A 21,316-nucleotide genomic window follows, 5' to 3' on the forward strand; every position below is an offset into this window, starting at 1 on the left:
ATCATGACCTGAGCCGAAGGCAGTCGCTTAACCAACTGAGCCACCCAGGCGCCCGGCTTCTTGACAGTATGCTGTCCCAGGGTGGCTACACTTCTTACACGGTATCGCTTTAGAGGCTAAGTAAGTAGAGATACAGGGTGGGTGAGGGGGAAGAGTGTGGGGAGAGCAAGCAGAAGGTTATTGTGGCAAGGTCAGATTTCAGCATCTGAAATACCGATGTTCAAATGTGGTAAGGACGTATGGGAACTTACCCATCCCCGCCAAGCTATGAAATAGCAGAAGACTGTATTATAATGATAATTATTTATTATTATATAATGATAATTAACATCTTTGAGAGATTGGTTGAGGGCCATCAAGTCTAACGTTTCTGCAAAATGACTACTATCATTACCCTCACCTTACAGATGGGGAAACTGAGGCCAGAGAGGTTCAGCAACTTGGCCAAGGGCACCCAGTAAGTGGCAGAGCCTGAATTCAAACCCAGGCAGTTATACGCCAGAGGCCAACTACTCCACACTCTATTATGTACAATACAATGGCCAGATACACACTTCTCCCATTTTCTGTGCATATCCTGGCTAAATGCCAGCAGCAGAAGTTAATGAGAGCAAAATGCAGCACTATGTTTAGACAGGAGAGGTCAGGCAGAAGCCAGGCTTCAACATCATTTATCAACATCAAGGGCCTCAGCAGATGTTGGAGTGGGAAGAGGGCTGGATTTGGAATTTGAATGACTCACAAGATCTAGTTTAGGTCTAGGCTCTGCCATCGCTCCTCTGTGACCCTGAACACGCCATTTAATCTCCAGGATAAATTATAAAATGAAGATCCTAGGACTTTAACTGAATGACTTATCTTCAGGGCTGTGGGGTTGTAGGGATAGAGAGTGAGTGAACAGACAGGCGCATCACTGCTGGGACAGACAGGGAGAGGTGGCAGTGACCCCGCAGAGGAAGACAATATTCAGACCAGACCCCTCTGACCACTGATGATACCAAATTAGGAAATTTAGTGACAGCGCGGTGAGAAGAGGATGCAAGAGCCACAGGAACCTCCCACACGGCGGCCAAGGACAAAATGACAATGGGGCAAGCTAACCTCCTCTTCCCCCTCCAGGTGCTCGCTCGGGGTGGAGGCCAAGGGCCAGAAGTGGGCTCCTTCCCTCCCAATCCACCCCCTCCATGACCTGGTCCTCAGGGTGGGGGCTGCAGCAGTTCCCGGTGGGGAGCGGGAGAGGATGAGGCAGGCAGAAGGGACAGGAGAGGCGAGGCAGTGGCAGGTGGGACCCTGGGTCAGCTGACACTCCGAGCCCCCAGCGCATGCTCCATTGATCCATCAACTGTCCCCTGTAAAGCAATGCAATTAAAAGATACAATTACTAAGAACCTAAAGTCTGCGCGGGCAGAGCCTTGATCCCCAAGCGCAGGCGGGCTGGATGCAGGGCCTGTGAGTGAGACCTCGCTGCTCTCGTGCACCCTGCTCCCTGCCGCGGCGGAGCTTGGCGCTCTACAGCAAAGCAAGGCCGGCTTGGCTGCTGGGGTGGGCTTGGTGCAGCCCCCGCCCTGTTTTTTTTTTTAAGATTTTATTTATTTATTTGACAGAGAGAGGGGGAATATAAGCAGGGGGAGTGGGAGAAGCAGGCTTCTTGCAGAGCGGGGAGTCTGATGCGGGGCTCGATGGGACCCTGGGATCATGACCTGAGCTGAAGGCAGACGCTTAACGACTGAGCCACCCAGGCGCCCCAGCCCCCGCCCTGTTCTAAAAGCAACATTCAAGCCCGAGTTTCAGAACGCCAAGTCCCAGGGTCAAAAGAACGTTGATTAGGTTCCCAGCCTCCAAGCTTCTGATTCAGCCTCCTCATCCCTCCCTTTGTAGGGAGACCTGGATAGTCTTTGCATTGCTTTTTGCTGATCACTACCCTTTGGGAGGAAGGGTTTGGCATTGATGTTCTAGGGTTGAAGTCGTTATGCTAAGTGAAAATAAACACTAATAAATCCTGCCTTCCGCACTGGGATCACACGCTGGCTTTAGGGAGCCATTTACAACTATCTATATTTTTTACCGAGGGTTGCAGTGGCAAAGTAACATTATTCAGGTGCCACTGTGTTTGACGTGTGTTTTATTAGACACAGGATCGCTGAAAAACATCAGCCTCTAGTCAGCTTTAACTCCTGTGCTGGCATCCAGCTGCGCTAACTTCACCTTCAGGGAGTGCCTTGTTTGGACAGGTCCATTTGTAAAAAAAATTTTTAGTCCTGATTCATTGTTAAAAATAGTTCCTCTAAATAAATTTCCATAGAAGTGGGTTGCGTTTTTCCAGTTATAAGAAGAAACTTAGGGGCGCCTGGATGGCTCAGTCGGTTGAGCGTCTGCCTTTGGCTCAGGTACCGGGGTCCTGGGATCGAGTCCCACATCGGGCTCCCTGCACAGTGGGGAGTCTGCTTCTCCCTCTGCCTCTGCCTCTCTATCTCTCATGAATAAATAAATAAAATCTTTTTTAAAAAGGAGAAGAAACTTATATTTGACTTATAGGTGCAGCAAATGATGCATAATATAGTTTAGAAGCACAGATATATTGCATCTTGCATGAAACTGCATGGTTATCTTTAAGAGAACTGTAAGCTTCCAGTTTAAATTTTATAAATATTGCCTAAGAGTAATTTCTTATGCATTGTATATTTTATCTAAAATTATAATGCTGGCTATGAGCTATATTATTTAAATTCTAATTAATAGAACTGGGGGTTCATTTTATTTTTTTCTAATCTTGTTGCAATATTATTGACATAGAACATATGTAAGCTTAAGGTGTACAATATGATGATTTCATACAGATATATATTGTGATTTGATTATTAAGATTTTTTTAAATTAATAAAATTACTTGGATGATTCAAATGTTTTAAAAATTACACAGTCAAGGGGCACCTGGATGGCTCAGTCAGTTGAGTGACCAACTCTTGGTTTCAGCTCAGGTCATGATCTCAGTGTCCTGGGATTGAGCCCCGCGTTGGGTTCTGTGCTCAGTGCAATCTCAGTGTCCTGGGATTGAGCCCCGCGTTGGGTTCTGTGCTCAGTGCAGAGTCTGCTGGAGATTATCTCCCTCTCTCTCTCTGCTCCTCCCTTGCTCTCTTTCTCTCTCTCACTTTCTCTAAAATAAAAATAAATAAAATCATTTTAAAAATATTATACAAAATTACGCAGTCAAAATGCATCAAGTTCCTCATCAAAGTCCATATCCTTTGACAGAGAAATTCTAGCCTGGAGAAATCAAAGGGAAGATAAACATACATGTAAAAAAATGGTTACCAAAGAATGGTTATTTACAACTGCAAAACACAGAAAATAACTTATTTATCCAACAGAAGAATGATTACATAAATGATGGTATTAGAAAAACAATATACTCTCAAGGTTTAAGACTAGGCTTTGGAGTCGACGAGATCTGAATTTGAAATGGGGCTGGCTTGCTAATTTTGTGACCTGAAGTAATTAGTATTATCATCTAATGTATTATTTAGCTATTGCTAAATAAAAAACTGCCCCAAAACTCAGTGGCTTAAAACAGCACTCACTAATTATCATAGCTCCCATGAGCACAGGTTGGCTGGGGTTGGCCCTGTGTAGGCAGGGCTGGGCTGGGCGCCTCCATTCCTCCCTGCAGGTGCGTGTGCTTGGTGGTGGCCCTGCTCCATTTCTCTCATCCTTCTTGCTTATCCTAGTGGGATAGACAAGCATGTACTTCATGTGGTGATAGAAGAGCCACAAGAGGGAAATGTGAAAACTCACAAGACAAGGTTGCATTGAAATTTCCACCTCATTCTTTTGGCTAAAGCAAGTTGCATTGACCAAACCTCAAGTCAAGATGTAAAAAAATATCACACAATTAAGGTTAGGATTCCACAGCAGGGATTTTCAACCTTTGCACTATTGACCTTTTGGACCCGATAGTTCTTTCTTGTGAGGGGCTAGCCTATGACTTGTTAGCGTCCCTGGCCTCTACAACCTAGATATTAGTAGCACCTCCATAATTGTGACAACCAAAAATGTCACCCGACTTTGCCAAATGTTCCCTAGGGGGCAAAACTGGTCCCTGCTTGAGAACCACTACTCTGTAGGGAGGGATGAAGAATTGGGTACAGTAATGAAGTCTGCCACTGGGAAGGTTATAATATTGTTGACCTTATATTGTTTTTCAAATGATGAGGTTCAATTACCTCTATTTTAATAAGTACTTAATAAATACTAGTTTCTGTTAATTTATAGCCATATAATGTGGTCATTGAAAGATTTTTGAAGGATTTCTAATATCATGAAAAAAATGTATAAATGTTTTTAAGTGAAAAAGAAAGCATCTAAAATGATATAGGCATCAATAAAATAAGTGTGTAAATAATATGAATATGAATGTAAGTATAAATACTCAGGAAGAAGAAAAGTTGGGCAATAAACCATTAAAAGGTGATTTTCTATTGTGGTGTAATTAGGAGTGATTTCTCATTTTCTTTATATTTTTCTGGTTTTTTTCCCTAAATTTCTCACAGTGAGATTGTATTTATTTTTTAAATCAGAGAACAAGTTTCACACACGAACACACACAACGTAAAATTTAAGATTCTCCAACCTGACTCTTCTCTCCTCCCAAAACATTTCCTTTGAAGACAAAGAGCCTTCAAAAATCACCCTATTTGACTTGGTTCTTCAGAGAAAGTATTATAGGTGGTCAGTAAATATGTGTAGTTCAGGACTTCATTTCTTGCAGTAAAAATCTCTTCTAAAGGCAAGAATGTATTAAATTGGGGAAGATTTCTAAAATATAAAAATATTAGGTATTGGAGATTATGTGGGGAGGCAGATCTACATACTGCAGCTGCAATTACAAACTCCTGCAATCTTTCTAGAAGGCAATTAGTCAGTCCTTCAAAGTGTTCACACATAACATTTCCATTTCTAAGTATATCTCTCTTAAATAAATCATCCAGAGATGTATCTAAAAAGTGTTCAATAAAGATGTTCTCGATCTGTTTTGCAGTACTACATTTTGGGGTCTTTTGTAACAGTAGCTTAGTCTGAATCATAACAAAACATAAACTACTTCTGGTATCAGAAGTAGTATCCTGCAGGGGTAAAAAAATGTAAACTCTATCACTTTAATAAGTATGTGATCTTTTAACAATTGTGTTAAAATTGATTGTGTTTATAACTAATCCTTTAACAATAGGCAGCAAGGAAACAGATATTGCTGGCTGAGAAGCTGGAGACCTTTATCAAATCACAGCACAGAGTTTGGCAAAACTGGTCCCTGTGAGGGACGCCTGGGTGGCTCAGTCGGTTAAGCATCTGCCTTCGGCTCAGATCATGATCTCAGGGTCCTGGGATAGAGCCCCACGCTGCGCTCTCTGCTCAGTGAGGAGACTGCTTCTCCCTCTCGAGACCTCTGCCCCTCTCCCTGATCATTCTCAATCTCTCTCTAACAAATTGAAAAAAAAAAAAGTCTTAAAAAAACCAAAACTGGTCCGTATGATAACTTACCAGGCCTGGAGCTCTGGGGGAAACAGTGAGACAAAATCAGAATGTTGATTTCTGTTGGCCGTTCCTTGCAACTTTTAGTAGGCAATGAGAAAGAGAGGTGAAGTTTGGCAAGAATTCATCAGCATCTCAGCGGAGACGAAAGGAAACAGAGCTCAGATGGGGATGTCCCCTGTGCGGGGGACCGCAGTCTAAACTGACTAGCAGTCCAGTACTTCAGACCTTGTGGAGCTGGGAAATTGAACAGCAGCTTCAGTACCATGAATAGAAAGCGATAATACTAGGTCTATGACCTTTCTCCGGGGCCTGCTGTTATCAGAACCCTAGGAGGCAGTCCACTGGCAAATACAGAATTAGGCATAGTGTCTACTCATCCAAGCCTGTTATTTCCAATGGCCTCGGAGTTGCTACTGAGTTAGAGAGGAAAATAGTCCAAGTAGAGAGATGAGTAAACAAATGAGTGCTCATACACTTAAGATTTATGCAGAAAAGATCTTTGGTTATCCTGACATGTTTATGGAAATGACTGGTAGCAAGTAGTCCAGAAAACAGCTAAGAATTTTGCAAGTACTATGTGATCAAAGAAACCACAAACCTGGCCCGCAGAAGCTTGTAATTTTCTGATCCCTAAAGCAACCCCCAGGAAAGCTGTGCATCCCCAAGGAAGGCATGCTCTCCCACACACACTGTAGCTGTGGCCACAGAACTGAATGGACAAGCAGTCTCTGAGAGGTCAGTGGACAAAGGACCTTCTCCCAGAGAGGGGAGGGAACCAGTGTCTGTTGGCCAAGGAATTTTTGTTATTCGCTATGGCAGACTTGTCACAGTTCCTTCCCAGCGAGATGTCATCATTCTTAAGGACCATAACGATTCTGCCTCATTCACCCTTTTTCCAAAAGAGGAGTTTTTATTGCAGCTATGCTGTTTGACTTCACTATCGAACAATAAGTATGCAGAAGGTGCCAGAAAACATGCCTGTTAGTTTAAATGTCTCCAGATCAGGGTACCTTCAACTCTGATGGGAAAGACTTGATGTCGCCCAGAACTCTTAAACTTTGAGTTGGATTTAGTAACTGGGTGGCTCTTTAGGCTGTCTCCTCGGGGCAGGAGTATGTTCTATGTATGGTTAGGAGGGCACAGATGAGTAACTGGGGGACTTGAGACAGAGGCTGGAACTGTTCTCAGTATTCAGTCCTCCTGGCATTTAGTAAAAGCTCTCCCATGCTGTGGTTTTGCAAGCTTGCGGCTGGGCAATGGGTGACCAGCTTTTCCCAGCCTCCCTTATAACTAAGTGTAGCCATGTGGTTGAATTTTGGCAAATGACAAGTGGGCAGAAAAGAAGTGAGCCATTCCTGGGTCACATCCTTAAAAGAGGAAGCTGTTTGCCTTCCATCCGCTCTGTTTCTCCTTCCCTTTGGCTGAAATGTGATGCGGGGCTGTCAGGCCTGCCTCATCCACCTGGACTACAGCAGTGTCCCCAAGGATGTGCACAGACTGGGTCCCCAGGCAGCCGTAGGAGCAGAGCTACCTGGGGACCTGAGGAACTCCTGTCCACCTCTGCATTTACCCATGAGAGAGAAGAAAGCTTTTATCTTGATGGAACCACTATAGTTCGGGGTCTTTTTGTACAGTACTTTCAATCTACCCTAAAAACTCAGTTGTTCAGGTAAAAACAAAACAAAATAATAAGTGCATTACAAACTCAAAATTTTTTTTTAAAAGTCATGTGTGCATAGAAAAAACTTGAAATACTGAGTATTGAAACATGTATTTCTGAATAGTGTTATTACAAATAGTTGTATTTTCTTCCTTGTGTTTTTCCATATTTTCTACTTTTTTACTTTGCATATATATTATTTTTATAATTAAGGCACCAATATGTGCTATTTTCTTTTAAAGATGAATAAGCATGGATCCCTCATTTCCCTTCCTCACATTTAACTATTAGTATTTTGTCCAATAGCCACAATTTTTTCAAAGCCAGGAGCATTAGACCAAATAAATGCCTGGAGGAAGCTCTAAGTGCTTTTTCTTATCTTTTAATGCCGTAAGACCTGTTCAACACTTGGTGGACGTCTATCAGAATACTTCACATTTCATGGAAAAGTAGAAGAATAATTACCAGGGAAGGCCTTCAGACAGCTGCTGAAGCACACCAAGACCAACTGAGTGGGCAGTTACAGGGAAGAGAAATGGCCTCTTGAAGAACTTGCCTACATTTTCTCCCCCTCTAGAAGCCTCTTTGGCAAGCATGCTTTTTACACTTTATATGAGGTTTTTATGATTGATTTTAAAAACAGTTATCACAATCTGCTCAAAATCCTCTTCCTCTCTCCCTATATCCAACCATCCAGTGGATAAGTCTTGCTTTCTAGGTCAAGTCTAATGACTCACAGGCCCTTCGTGATCTGAAAAGTGCCTATATTCCCAGTCTCCTCTCCTGACATGATTCCCTACCCCCTCCACCCCAGCAAACACACCCTACCTGGCACTCAGTAATTCAGCTACACTGAATGTCTTTTTCATGAATAGACCTTAATTTTTTTATTAGTAACATATAATGTATTATTTGCTTCAGGGTACAGGCCTGTGATTCATCATTCTTACACAATTCACATCGCTCACCATAGCACATACCCTCCCCAGTGTCCATCACCCAGTCACCCCATCCCTCCCACCCCCCTCCACTCCAGCAACCCTCAGTTTGTTTCCTGAGATTAAGAGTCTCTTATGGTTTGTCTCCCTCTCTGGTTTCGTCTTGTTTCGATTTTCCCTCCCTTCCCCTATGATCCTCTCTCTTGTTTCTCAAATTCCTCATATTGGTGAGATCATATGATAATTGTCTATGAATAGACTTTAATTTTTAGAGCAATTTTAGGTTTACAGAAAAATTGAGCCGAGGGCCCTTTTACTGCTACCTCCAACACACAGTTTCTCCTATTATTAACATTTTGCGTTAGTGTGGTTCATTTTTGTAACTGATGAACCAATTTTGATATGTTGTTATTAATTAAAGTCTACAGTTTACATTAGGGTTCGCTGTTTGTGTTGTATATTCTATGGGTTTTGGCAAATGTACAAAGACATGTATCCACAGTTAAATTATTATACGAAATAGATTCACCGACCTAAGAATCCTCCCATTCATCCTTCCCTTCCCTTGAGCTCCTGGCAACAAAGGCCCTTTTGCTATCTCCATATTTTGGCCTTTTTCAGAATGTCACATAGTTAGAACATATGCTGTGTGGCTTCTTTGGCTTAGTGTTATGAATTTAAGGTTCCTCCAGGTCTTTTCATGACTTGTTAGTGCATTTCTATTTATTTATTTATTTACTTACTTACTTACATACCAGTGTATGGATGTACCAGAGTGTGTTTATCTATTCTCCTATTGAAAGACATTTGATTCCTTTTTAGTTCTGGTGATTATGAATAAAGCTATTATAAACATTCATGTGCAGGTTTTCTGCAGCAATATTTTCACCTACTGAACATCTTTGATCCCCTCAAATTGTCCTTTGGTTGGATCCCTTATCTCCGGTCCTCCAAATATGCTGTTCCGATATCCTAGAACACACTTCCATCTTTTGCAACCTGGGTAACTCTTATTCACTCACTAGGTTGCAACCTAGAGATCACTTCAGCCAAGAAGTCTGTCCTAACCCCTCCACCGTCCCACCTTCCAGTGGGTTACACATGTCTCCTCTGTGCTTCTGCAATATTCTACTCTACCCCTAGCCTAGCATCATGTATTGTCCTAGACAGAAAATCTCTGTTTATTTCTATCTTGTATTAGACTCTGGGCTCAGGGAGGTCAGTAACCAGATATGCCTTGCTCATCATCAAATCTCAGCCATGTAACACAGCCCTTGACACATAGTAGGTGCTCAGTAAATATCTGTCAAATAAATAGCCACTTGGCTTGCACTGCCTAATCTCATAGGAATATTATACATATGTAATATACAGTAATATAGTAATATATGTAGCAATATATATAATGTATATATTACAGTATTACAGTATGGTATATTTTTTGTATATATGAGAATTACATATATATATTATGCATAGGAGTAACATATATTATAAAATACATGAAATACATAATATATATATAAAATACTATGTATTATAAAATAAGGGTATTTTATGTTGTTTGATAACTGTTCTGAAGTCATCATGATCCTTATTTCTTTTATATTTCTTCCACCCTAAATCCAGAGGCTTGGTACACATAAGGGATTAAGTACTGTTGCTAACTAACCAAGAGTCATTGGTACTTCCTAATTTTTTTATACAAAAATAATCCTGAATATTTGCTCCTCAGAATTATTTCAACCACTGAACATTTTTATTGTCTTTGATCACTACCCTAAACCCAGAGACGTTCTCAGCTAGCTTCAGTCTGTGATTATAATAGAATTACTATCATTTACCACACTAGTTACCTTCAAACGAACTCAGTATGTGTTACTAGTAATCCACTGTGTTCATAAAGATCCCTGAAGAGCCAGGGAAACAGGATGGTCCTTATTCCTGAGAAGAAAAATTCTAAAATTTTAAAAATTCAAGTTAAACAAGAACAGTTCACCCTGTTGTCAGGGATTTGTCTGGACTCCCCTAGTTGGGAAGGGATGATCACAGAGAATGATGCAGGACATGAGAGCTTTGGCTGGTGGAACCCATCACACTTCATTCATTCTCTCACTTGGTCAGTAATGGATCCTTTTGGAGAACTACTCTACTGACAGACATCACACTTGACTCTAATTCCTATTACAATTCTACCAGGTAGACATTATTTCTTCTATTTTTTTCAGATAAAGAAATGGCAACTCAGAGACATGAAATAATTTTAATGTCACAAAACCATCCAGGTCTCAAGAATTTCAAGGTTCTATAATTTAAAGGGCTATATTGTCTTTAAGTCTTCACCATCCCACTATGCTGTGCTGCCTTAAAAGACATTATTCAAGGGGTGCTTGGGTGGCTCAGTCACTTAAGTGACTCTTGATTTCGGCTCAAGTCTTGATCTCAGGATCGTGGGATCAGGCTCCGCACTCAGCAGGGAATCTGCTTGAGATTCTCTCTCTCTCTCCCTCTTCCTCTGCCCCTCTCCCTGCTCTCGCTCTCTCTCTCTACAATAAACAATAAATAAATCCTTTTTAAAAGACATTCAATCTTCAATAACATCCTGAATCTCATACGGATCCCCGAATTGTAAATCATGGCTAGGATGAAGGGTGAAAGGGGGATGCCAAAGCAATGGAGGTACCTCTTACTCTCTTCATGAGTTGACAAAAGGGTTCTACAGCTAGAAGTCACATGTAAAGAACACACTACGATACATGGCAGCATGGCGTATAAACAACATGAACATAGCCACGCATACTCATGGTAGAAACCCATATACATATATGGAGAGACAAAGTTAGTCCTACATAGAAACGCCTCGCCTCTCCACTAAGCAAACTCAGCTATTAAACTTGGGTTTTTTGCATTTGGTTGGTAAGACCATTGCTTTGACAAGGGCCATTTTCACAGAGTTGTTTGCCCTACAACATAAGGAGCAGGGCTCACCTGGCTGACTTCCAGCTGAACCTCAGACCAGTGGTTTTTATTTGGTCTGCAGGAGCACACTCCTACATTCTTAGGTAGGCAGCCAAATGCCATCAACCTTTTGTTATAATAAAAATGTTTTGTTACAACTAAGAACATATCCAGTCGCAATGATGACCATCAGTGGGAGCGTTGTGCTGTATTTGTGGTGTGGCTACACATCGGGCAGAGCGTAATTTACTCCGGGATACAAGGGACAGCAGAACAAGGCAACATCAGAGAGAGCCCGGTGCTTCTGGGAGTATGTGTGAATTTGTTCTCTTGGTCAGGGCAACAGCGGTTCTGTTTAAACGCTGACTGACCCAAGGCTGAAGGTCTGCCGGGGGAATGGTATGGTAACTGTGGGTACTCTCTTTGGAATCTGTGACACGTGGAAATAATCTAATATTGATATCTAAGTGACTTCTGACTTATTTTGTGCAGTTTTAAATCTTAAAATCCCTTAAAGGTACCTCCAAAAGTTCTGTTATTTGAGAAAATATGTCACCAACCCAAGAGAAGTGGAAAGTTATTGTTTCAGCCTGACAAAACAGGCAGTGCTTTATGCTAGTTTGGAATATGGATTTTGGAGTCAAATAGCTCAAATCTGCCTCTCTTGCAACTACTTTCCACACTGAGCATTGGTGTCATCATCACCCTCCATGTTGCTGTGCGGATTGAATGACACAATGCATGTAAAGCATGTTGCAACACAGCAGGCAAAGAGGAAATGGCAGTTCTCAAACAGCATGGATTACTGAGCGAGTGCAGGAATGAGCGAAATGGGACGGGGTTATGCCAAAGCTCAAAAGCACTGGGAAGTTCTCTTTAGGCCTTGAAAACTCTGGTCTAGTTTGTGATCATCTCTTCCCAACAAAATGAGTTCAAGCAAATCACTGAACTCTTTAGGATTCTTCTTTTCGACATTTAGAGACAAGGACCATGCTGTTTCCCTGGCTCTTCCAGAATCTTTATGAGCAGAGTGGACCACTGGTACCACAAATCGAATTCCTGTGAAGGTATCTTACAAGAATGAAAATGTCTACAAGATTTCTCTTTAATGGCAGCAAAGAAAACTGGGAATTCTTTGTACTGCACTCCACACGCCAGCCCAAAGTGCTTGTGTCTTTGACGAGAGAAACCTGCAGGGTGTAAATGTTCTGTGTGAGCCACTTGCATGCACATCCAGAAATCACAGCAAAAGAATAAACTTCTCACGTGTGGTTCTTAGTCTTTCATCAATAATTTTAGCTTTGGCCCTGTCAGACTCAATGGCCTGGCAGTAAGTATAGCTTTGCAGGCAAGCTAGTTCTGGTTCAAGTAGCAATAAATCACTGATAAGCATAAGGGAACTCAGTTTTCTTCCCAGAGCCTGGTCTCAAATCATGCCTTAGCACACACCCCCAAACTGGCGTCTTTTAGCTGACTGCCAAAAAAAGGGAATATACCAGAAAGTCAATTGGCCTCTGACCTAACCCAGTGATGAAATCCCTGCCTCTAATGACTTTCATTTGAAGCTTGAAGAAGAAAATAAATGTGAACAAAAAATACAATAACATAAAGATTGGCCATGCAAGAAAATTCCTTCTCGACTATCTTCAATAGTTCATTTATCTCTCGCCGCATGCCCACCATTCATAGCAAGAAAACTTCTTCAGCTTCAGTGCTTCCGGCTTCTTACCTCTTGTTTACAGGGGCCGAAGAGAACCTAAGAGGCTGAGCAACCGCCTCTGTTAGACAAATGTTTATATAGACTATAGAAAAATTATTCACATTCTGAGTCTTTCACTGGTAGATTCCAGGCCCCAGAAAGGTTTTTTCCCTGCTCTTGCCAGCTTCCTTTTTTTCCCATTAATAGTGATGAGCTTAAAAAAGAGAAAGACAACTTCTAATATAACTCAACTATATTAGAAAAGAGTCCTCAAGACAAATTTGCTCAAATGATAAGGCAATTCAACTGGTAGATAAGATTTGGGTGACAGTTCTCTCTCCTTTCCCTGATCAGTTGTCACTGGAATTGAGAGCTGACAGTACAAAGCCTGTGCAAGCCTCCGAGCTGGGGAGAGGGTGAGGCCAGACACCTTCTGTGAGCTTGCCCAGTGTGGGAGGAGCCAAAGAACCTACGTACCTTGGAGGACAGTGTCTCCTGTTCCAAGAACTGTCCCCTTCAGGACATGACCATCTTCTACTTGTAGAACAGGGGCTGCTCGTCTGACAATCCTTGAGCCCATTCCCGCTTATCCCAGTCCCCTGCCAAACATATCACGTCCCTCTGGCTAAACACAAGTTCCCCCTGTCCAGTGACTTCTCACTGGCTGGGCAGTTGACTACAGTAGAAAGAACTTTTAAGGTGGCATAAAACTCAGATTTGGGTCTGACTTCTGTTCCTCACTACCTGGATGACCTAAAGGAATCCAGTTGTTTGCAATTTATTTCTTAATCTGGGAGACAATCCTTGCTCTGCCCAGCTCATGAGGTTGTGAGAAATAAGTGGAACAATGGTTTTTATGTGCCTTGTGGATGCCAAGAGCTGTAGAATCGAAAGGATGGTGGGGATGCTGAGTTACTGAGAATATATGCTCTATCAATTTTCAGGGCAACTCAGACTATAGATGTGGAACACTCCTGTGCCTTTGCTTACTCATTTCTGCAGTAGAGAATGACTGGTTTTTCATCAGATTGTTTTCCTTTTTCTCCTGGGCACACGGCTAGACTACATTTTCCATTCTGGCCAGTGGAATACAGATGGAAGCGATGTATACTACTTCTGGCTTGACCTTTAAATATTTCTTAGCACAAGCCTCCACTCTCAGTTCATGGTGCTCTTAGAATCTTAGTGAATTTTTTATGCTACTTCTTGGTCGAAGAAATATGTAACAGTTCCAGTTACAAAGTGGCTAGGCCCAAGCAACTTAATAAGTATTTATATCTTAATAACTTCATGATGTTGAAAAAAATAGTACACATGAATTCAAAGCCAAATAATATTTTTGTTTAATTCTTAAATAACCACAATTACTTACTAATGGAATGTGCATGTCTGTGTGGCCACTGCATATCTTCTTAAACCTGAGCATCAGAGTAGACACAGCGACCCTCCTGTCCTGATGCATATTGATTTTCATATGGTATTTGGTTTTTTTAATAGCAATGGCTGAAAACCCAGATTCAGAAAGGAATAGCATTATCAGTGACATCAGCATCATGGTGTCATAAGACGTTCCTCTTTTTATCCCCCCCCCCCCCCCCGCCGCTTTTAACAACAAAACAGACAGCCATCTACAGACAAAAGTGCCTTTGTGGGTGTTGTGGGACCTAGCACCATATGCCCAGGAATGTGGGAGGAGTCTCATCCACCTGTGCATTCAAGCACAAGCAGACAGACCTTGGGATAGGCTGCAGAATCAGGGGAGCCACCAAAACTACCCAGATCCCTCTTGCTGCAGTCAGGAAAAAAACAGAAGGGTACTGACCTGGGCAGATACACAAGCAGGAGAGAGAATTTGCAGAAATCCAGCCATCCAAAGGAACAGCAAGACATTCAAGCAAAACAATATATGAACTTCGTCACAGCTAACGTTTTGGTAAAAGAGAGTTTACCAGCCCCCATCACCCCAAGGCAACACTGCACACGATCGATTTATCTGGTAATGGTGACTTCTCCTCCAAGGGAGAAGGTTAGTTGTAAGTGGCTAGTGACCCCAGCTGTGCTGGTCATGGCTGGAGAAACCCATTTCTCTCCAGCAGCACTCAGAGTCCTGAGACAGGAACTCTGGGGATGGGTGGGGTGGTGACTGGGAATGAGGCAGATAAGGACCTGGTTCCAGCTGACTGTGTTGGGCAGAAAGTCCACCCATGAGCCCCCGCTAGGACCATGCTGGTGGATCTCCCAGTGGGGTCTGCAGGCACTCCAATACCTCAAATGCTAAACCCACACCTCCCCCCACTCTGTGGTTGACTCCTTGTGCCTGCTCCCATGCGGGATGGTAAGAGCTCGGTGGGGAGAGCGTGCTTAGAAAACAGACAATGGAAAAACCACAAATTTGAGTTACAGTGCCACCTTCTGGAAAGCAAAGGGAGGATTCCAGTAACCAGCCTGGTGACTTGTGAGAACCAGAGACCTAAATGCTTAAGAATCCTGCTACAAGAGGAAGAAGCAAGAGAAGTGGGGCAGGAATACCCATACAAAGATAAAACCCCAGATAATAACAACATCATGGAATAGAATACTCGGTCTGAAGGTAACCAGCAAAGATTTAAGGAGGTGTCTGCTACTTCAAATGCAAAAGCAACAAGGCAAAACTATAAGGAACATGAAAAACCAAGGAAATATGCCATCACAAAAAGAAAATAACAATTCTCCAATAGCTGAGCTCAAAGCCACAGAATTTTATGATTGAGCTCATAAAGAATTCAAAATATTTATTTTGAAGGAATTCAACAAGCTACAAGAAAACTCAGAATGATAATTCAATGAAATCTTGAAACAAATACATGATCAAAATGGGATTTTTTCCGAAGAGATAGAAATCATAAAAAAGAACCAAACAGAGATTCTGGAGCTGAAGAACTCAATGAATGAAATAAAAATATGCAATACAGAGTATCTGCAGAGAGTAGAGCAAATGGAAGAGAGAATTAATCAATTAGAAGATAAGAATTTTGAAATAGCCCAGTTAGACGAGAAAAAAGAAAAAAGAATGAAAAGGAGCAAAGAAAGCCTACATGATCTACGAGATTCCATCAAAAGAACAAATATTTGAATAATTGGTATTATAAAAGGAGAAGGAGGAGACCATTTATTTAAAGAAATAATAGCTGGGAACTTCCCAAACCTGGGGAAAGAATTGGATATCAGGGTTTACAAAGCTAATAGATCGTCCTATTATCTCAATGCAAAAAGACCTTCTTCAAGACACATGACAATGAAACTGTCAAGAATCAAAAATAAAGAATTTTAGAAGCAGCCAGGCATCACACTTCCTAATTTCAAACAATGCTACAAAATTATAGTAATTAAAATAGTACGGTACAGCATAAAAATAGACACACAGACCAATGAAACAGACTTGAGAGCCCAGAAATCAATCCCTGCATATACGACCAACTAATATTTGAAAAGGGAACAAAAAACAATGAGGAAAGGATAGTCTCTTCAATAAATTGTGTTGAAAAAACTGGACAGCCACATGCAGGAAAATGAAATTGGACCCCTATGTTACACCACTCATGAAAATTAACTAGGGATGGATTAAAGACTTAAACATAAGACCTGATATTGTAAAACTCCTAGAAGAAATCATAGGGAAGAAACTCCTTAACATTGGACTGGGCAATGACTTTTTGGATATGATGCCAAAAGTCCAAGCAACCAATGCAAAAATCAACAAATAGAACTACATCAAACTAAAAAGCTTCTGCACAGCAAAAGAAACAGTTTTTATTTATTTATTTGTTATGTTATGTTAATCACCATACATTACATCATTAGTTTTTGATGTAGTGTTCCATGATTCATTGTTTGCGTATAACACCCAGTGCTCCATGCAGAACGTGCCCTCTTTAATACCCATCACCAGGCTTACCCATACCCCCACCCCCCTCCCCTCTAGAACCCTCAGTTTGTTTTCCTGAGTCCATAGTCTCTCATGGTTCGTCTCCCCCTCCAATTTCCCCCCCTTCATTCTTCCCCTCCTGCTATCTTCTTTTTTTTTTTTTTTTTAACATATAATGTATTATTTGTTTCAGAGGTACAGGTCTATGATTCAACAGTCTTACACAATTCACAGCGCTCACCATAGCACATACCCTCCCCAATGTCTATCACCCAGCCACCCCCTCCCCCCCCCCCCCCCCACCACTCCAGCAACCCTCAGTTTGTTCCTGAAATTAAGAATTCCTCATATCAGTGAGGTCATATGATACATGTCTTTCTCTGTTTGACTTATTTCACTCAGCATAATACCCTCCAGTTCCATCCACGTTGTTGCAAACGGCAAGATCTCATTCCTTTTGATGGCTGCATAATATTCCATTGTATATATACACCACATCTTCTTTATCCATTCATCTGTCGATGGACATCTTGGCTCTCCGCAGTTTGGCTATTGTGGACATTGCTGCTATAAACATCGGGGTGCACGTACCCCTTCAGATCCCTACATTTGTATCTTTGGGGTAAATACCCAGTAGTGCAATTGCTGGATCGTATGGTAGCTCTATTTTCAACTTTTTGAGGAACCTCCATACTGTTTTCCAGAGTGGCTGCACCAGCTTGCATTCCCACCAACAGTGTAGGAGGGTTCCCCTTCCTCCGCATCCCTGCCAACATCTGTCAAGAAACAATTTTGAAAATATAAAACCCAATCTATAGAATAGAGAAAGTATTTGCAAACCATATATCAGATAAGGGGTTAATATCCAAAACCATTAAGAACTCATACAACTCAATAACAACAATAACAACAAACAAACAAAAAAAATCCAATAAAAAAATGGGCAGAGGAACTAAATAGATATTTTTTCCAAAGATGGCATCCAAACGACCAACAGGTAGATGAAAACATGCTAACCTTCACTAATCAGGGAAATGCAAGTCAAGACCACAATGAAATGTCATCTCACACTTGTTAAAATGGCTATCATCAAGAAGAAAAGAGATAAGTGTTGGCGAGGATGTGGGGAAAAGAGAACCCTTGTACACTGTTGATGGGAATGTAAATTGGTTCAGCAACTATGAAAAACAACATGGAAGTTCCTTTAAAAAATTAAAAATAGAACTACCATATGGTCCAACAATTCCAGTTCTGAATATATAACCAGGAAATGAAAACAGAAGTCTAAAAGAGATATATGCACTCCCTTGTTTATCACAGCATTATTCACAATAGCCAAATTATGGAAAAAACCTAAGTGACTGCCAATAGATGAATGGATAAAGAAGTTGTAATATATTTAGAGATACCGATATAGATATCAATATCTATACACACACACATGAACATGCACGCGTGTGTGTGCACTCGTGCACACACACACACACACACTGGAATATTAATCAGCCACAAGAAAGAAGGAAATCTTGCCATTTGCAGCAACATGGATGGACTTTGGGGGCATTATGCTAAGTGAGATAAGTCAGAGAAAAATACTGTATGATATCACTTGTTTGTGGAATCTAAAAAAGCTGAACTTGCAAAAGCAGATAAGAATGGTGGGTACCAGGGACTGGGGCTGGGGGTGGAGGGATTGGGGATATGATATTTAAGGGTACAAACTGGGGAATCAGTAGATAAATAAGTCCTAGAGAATTAATGCATATAGTGATTACAGTGAACAATACTCTACTATAAACTGCAATGTTGCTAAGAGACTAGATCTTAAGTATTCCCACAACAAAAAATAATTATGTGACATAAAGGTATTAGTTAATGCTACAGTGGTGATCAGATTGCAATATATAAATGTATCAGGTCAATATGTTGTACACCTAAAACTTACACAAAGTTCTATGTCAATTATATTCAATAAAATAATGTAGCATTGTATAAATGAGTGTAGCCTGATTTAAGGATCAAATTGCAATTAACCTTAAGCTAGTCGTTTTTGCAGTGTCCAGCCCATACTGATTTTTGCTGGGTTTCCCCAAATATTTTTAAATAGCTTGTGGTCCCCCTGTGAATACCCTGCCACACACCAGGGCATGTTGGTACACAATTTGGAAACAATGGCTCTCTTGTTTTCTTTCACCTGCCAGTTGAGTGGGGAGAACTCTGAGGATTTAGAGGCTGGTAAAGCAAGGTGGAGGCTGGATCCCCGAGTCTTCACTGAAGGAGAGGCATCTAGGAGAAATACTTGACAAGGAATTCCTATTTCAGCCTGGAGCAAGAATGAGATATAACTTTTTCTTTTCACGTGCCACTGATTTTTGATTTTTTGTTTGTAATGGTAGTTGGTAAATGCTGCTTCATACAACCTCCAAATTCAGGAACTATCACTAGGGCTACTTTTGTAAATCCAAGCTTTGCTTTACATTGGATAGCTCTTCCCCATGGGGAATGAACACTGTACTACCGGGTATCTAGCCTTTGTGACTTGGTTTATCAATAATGCCCTGGGGAAACACAGACAATATTCTGAGGAAGGGAGTCTTTTTCTAGAGACAGGTGTTCTCTGAGTCAAAGCAATTACTTGTAAAGTAAACAAGAGTATTCCTCAGTGACCACATTATCAACCAAAATGCAAATGTTCTTGGGGGCTTCGGGGATGTTTGTTTTCCAAGAGAATAAAGTATTGTTAGAAAATAAACAGGAGAGAGTTGGTCTGGCCTTTGTCCGCTAGTACGGACATGCGTTCCGAGTGGTAAGATGTAAAATGCACCTTCTGCGAAGCAGATTTATAGCCCAAGACCCCTTTCCTGAAGGAAACACACAGCTCACTTGGAGAGTCAGTGTTTGAGGCCAGTGTACCAGGCTCCGTGCTGGGAACTTAGGGGTAATTTCCTCTTTCCATATTTTCAATTTAGGCCTTGTTTCCTGAACTACCTAAAGAATATGGTAGTTCAAAAATCAGGTGAACATTTCTGGGAAATTTCCCACCTTATTTGTAACATCTCTGAAATCCCACGCCCCTCCCCGCCCCTGCCATCAGTTTTCCTGAAGAGGCACAGAGCTGAAAGGGGGAGGGGGGTTCTTCTCCTTCTCATGAATAATTAAATGTCACCTGCTTCTGGAACCCTCCTAGCACACACATGTTTACATCAACTTTATGGTTTAGGCGAAGTGCTGGGGCTCTTTGATTCCATGTGGTTAGCCCAGATCTTCCCTTTTTACCTGTTTGTCAACTTTTTTTACACTCAGACCTCTTACTGGCTCAGCAGAGAGAGGTTACCATGCTGTTGGTTGTGGATGGAAGGACGGGGAATGGGGCTTCCTTGGCCCCGTGACTTTCAGAAAATATTCCAGAGAACGTGGGGTTCTCTGAAAGTGTTTTCATGAAGAGCAGTTGGAGAACATTGACACAGACTCCGTCATACCCCTGAAATCTATCTCCAGTGTTGAGTCTCCAAAGAGAAAATACGTACTTCATTTTTTTTTCAGCTTTCTCAAGGTATAATTGACAAATAAAATTGTACGTGGTGATTTGATAATTTGACTTTTTATGTGACAAAATCATATTTAAGAAAACTGAATTTTTTTTTTAAAAAAGGGTGAGTACTTTATTGTTAATCCACGCAAGGTTATTCATTCTATTAGTTGTCTATTGTCACATGACACACTAGCCCCAAATTTAGCAGCTTAGTATTACACACCACAACATTCCCAGCAGCCACTTGAGCTCCAGGCAGGTTCCCAGGAACCTAGTGCTGCTGGCGGGGGTGGCAGGAGTTGGGGTGAAATGTGGGGTGGGGAGAAGCTGCTACAGCCAGGGGGGGTGGGCCGCTTTGGCCAGAAGGGGCCTGGGGCAAGCCACTCGGGACCAGCAGCACCACGGGTCCTGGCTCTTGTCTGTCTGTGGTTGCAGTGGCTCCAGCAAGGCTGGGGGGCGGGGGGACTGCCTTCTGGAACAGAAGCGGCAGAGCAGGGAGACACGATGGAGGAGTAGATTCCTTGTTCTCCACTGTTCGGCACACTGTCTGTTGTGTACCTAGAGTATGTGGTGGTCTCGACAGCGGGCACTGAGGTTTTTTATTTCTTGAATTTTACTTTTCTTGCCATTGAACTGAATTAAAAGATGGCAGATAAGAAAGCGGGTGGCTGATGCTGAGGCTGGAAATATGATTGAGGAGAGAGTAGGATCCAGAATGCTCGGTGTGGAGATGACAAGGCTGTCAGAAATATTTAGAGGGAAGTTGGGCTATTTGGTTCTGTCGCTGGACAGTTAGGTGACCATAGTAATTTCACACCGTTTTCCAATTCCGCATTTGTAACAGATAAAGTGGAGGAACCTATATTCTTATTCTATATGACACATGATGTGTTCAGCAGAATTTTGGCCCCCGTGACCTTCACCGTCTGGTGTTTCACCCTTGAATAGCTATGCTGTGTGGCAAAGGGACTTTGCAGGTGTCATTAAATTACAAATCAGCTGACCTTCACATGGGAAATTACCCTGAATTAGTTAGACCCAGTGTAGTCACATGAGCCCTGGAAAGCAGAGCTTTCTCCCACCTCAGTGAGGGAGA

The sequence above is a fragment of the Neomonachus schauinslandi genome, chromosome 3 (genome assembly GCF_002201575.2).
Source record: "Neomonachus schauinslandi chromosome 3, ASM220157v2, whole genome shotgun sequence".
Classification (NCBI taxonomy): Eukaryota; Metazoa; Chordata; class Mammalia; order Carnivora; family Phocidae; genus Neomonachus; species Neomonachus schauinslandi.